Source organism: Borostomias antarcticus, assembly GCF_949987555.1.
Source record: "Borostomias antarcticus genome assembly, contig: scaffold_1197, whole genome shotgun sequence".
Classification (NCBI taxonomy): Eukaryota; Metazoa; Chordata; class Actinopteri; order Stomiiformes; family Stomiidae; genus Borostomias; species Borostomias antarcticus.
The window spans coordinates 6,899-9,101 of NW_028176658.1; the positions used below are offsets into that span (position 1 = coordinate 6,899).

The 2,203-nt window shown below is 55.5% G+C and overlaps 1 pseudogene across 1 annotated transcript; it reads right to left on the reverse strand.

Annotated features, from left to right (window-relative positions):
* Nucleotides 1–869: 869 nt before the first annotated feature.
* LOC311328213 (claudin-9-like) lies at nucleotides 870–1,919 on the reverse strand (annotated as a pseudogene). The gene has a single exon. The product of its transcript is annotated as a claudin-9-like (transcript).
* Between the last annotated feature and the right edge of the window lie 284 nt (nucleotides 1,920–2,203).

The following is a 2,203-nucleotide window of genomic DNA, read 5'->3' on the forward strand; positions in this document are numbered from 1 at the left end:
GGACGCTGTCCAAATCTCTCTCTCTCTCTCTCTCTCTCTCTCTCTCTCTCTGGTTGTGTGAGACAGGTGAGAGAGAGACAGACAAGAGAGACAGCCTGGTTGTGTGTGAGACAGGTGACAGAGAGACAGACGTGACTGCCATGTGGTTGATCAAAGACCCCTAGAGGTCCTGTAATGTATTATTATTATTACTATTATTATTGTGTGTGTGAGGGTGTGTTTTGTGTGTGTGCATTGACTGTGTGTATTTTGTGTGTAAGGGTATGTGTGTGTACGCATGCACTTGTGTGTGTGTGTTGATGCATAATGTATGTGTGTGTGTGTGTGCGCGTCGCCCGATGATGGGGTCAGTATAGCTTAGACCTCACTCACACTCTGACCACATGTCACACAGACACGTATTGTCAATGTGCTGTGTTCTGTCTTTGTGCTGTGGCCCACACACACACACACACACACACACACACACACACACACACACACAGCCCACGCAAGAGAGCTTGCACACACACACACACACACACACACATACACATTCTAGACAAACAGTGTGTCACACATGCATACTGTACAGAAACCCACTTTTAATTGCACGTGCGTACACACACACACACACACACAGACACACACACACAGAAAGAGGGGGCAGCTTGGAATCTGAGAGACGTCAGTTATGACACACATAAACAAATAAACACTCGGCTACCGACACCTCCCACGATGCAGTGCGGCTGAGACGAGTGTGAAGGACAGAACTAGTGATGTCACAAATACAAGCGGTCTATAAAGAGCTTTATTATGTTCTACACAGCAGACAGTAGCAACACAACAACAAGCAATACATCTGACATCAACACATCAACACCAAAGACAAAAGCAATCAATCACAGTGCCTTGTTTTACTGCCATAACTGTCACTGCATAATAATGTTTTGAATATTGTACACATTTCGACCAGTCTTAATACGATTCCCAAGTGTTAGTCCCACAATATTAATGTGTGTGTGTGTGTGTATGTGTGTGTGTTCTTGTTTGTACAGGTAGGCATGTGTGTATGTGCAGTGTGTGTCACTGTGTATGTGTCATTGTTTTTGTGTGTGTGTGTGTGTGTGTGGATGTCCTTTCTACAGACATGTATGAGTGTGTGAGTGAGTGAGTGAGTGAGTGAGTGTGTGTGTGAGTGTGTGTGTGAGTGTGTATGTGTGCGCGTGGACTCCTAGCCTCTCACACAAACGCCTTCTCCGGCTGCTTCCCCTCCACAATGACCCCGCCCCCCCCTGCAGCCGCCGCCGCCATCTGGGGGCCCCTCCCCCCGGCCCCGGCGCCGCCCCCCCGCGGCTCGGCCGACCCGGCGTTGAGCAGCGCCCCCGCCATCACCATCAGCAGGCCGGCGCCCCAGCCCAGGTAGAGCGCCGGGCCCAGCTCGCGCTTCAGCGGCGCCGCCACCTCCGGGTCGTAGAAGTCGCGGACGACGGCGTGCGCCGTCCAGCACACGGGCACCAGGTAGAGCACGCCGGCCAGGACGAGCAGCGCGCCCGCCGCCCGGCCCAGCCGCGCCTTGGCCGAGCCGGCGGGCTCGCCGCGCCCTCCCCCCGCGCAGCGCGTGGCCTTGGCGCCCGCCACGCCCAGGGCGAGCGCCAGCAGGCCGAGCAGCAGGGCGAGGACGGTCGCGCCGCGCGCCGCCTGCGCCGACGGCGGCAACGCCAGCGTGGAGTCGTAGGCCTTGCACTGGATCTCGCCCGTGGTCTGGGACAGGCAGTTCATCCACAGCCCCTCCCACAGCACCTGGGCGATGACCAGCTCGCCGCCCACGAAGGCGGAGACGCGCCACAGGGGCGCCGCGCACACCAGCGCCCCGCCCCACCAGGCCCCAGCACCGCCAGCATCAGGCCCAGCAGCTGCAGGCCCGTGGACGCCATGGCGACGGAGGTCGAGGTGGTGTTGTTGTTGTTGTTGTTGTTGTTGCGCTGCCGGTTGATGTGCGTCCCACTTCTCTGTTGTATGAAGAGCTAGTTCTTACTTTGAAATTTCATAAAAGTTGTCCTGGAGTTGCTCCTCTCTAGACCTTTGTCATGCAGTCTCTTCTCTTTCTCTATCTTCTCTTTCTCTCTCTCTCTCTCTCTCTCTCTCTCTCTCTGTCTCTCTCTCTTTCTCTGTTGAGTGAGCCAATCCGTTCTGTGTGATCTCCAGGTAGAGACTCAGA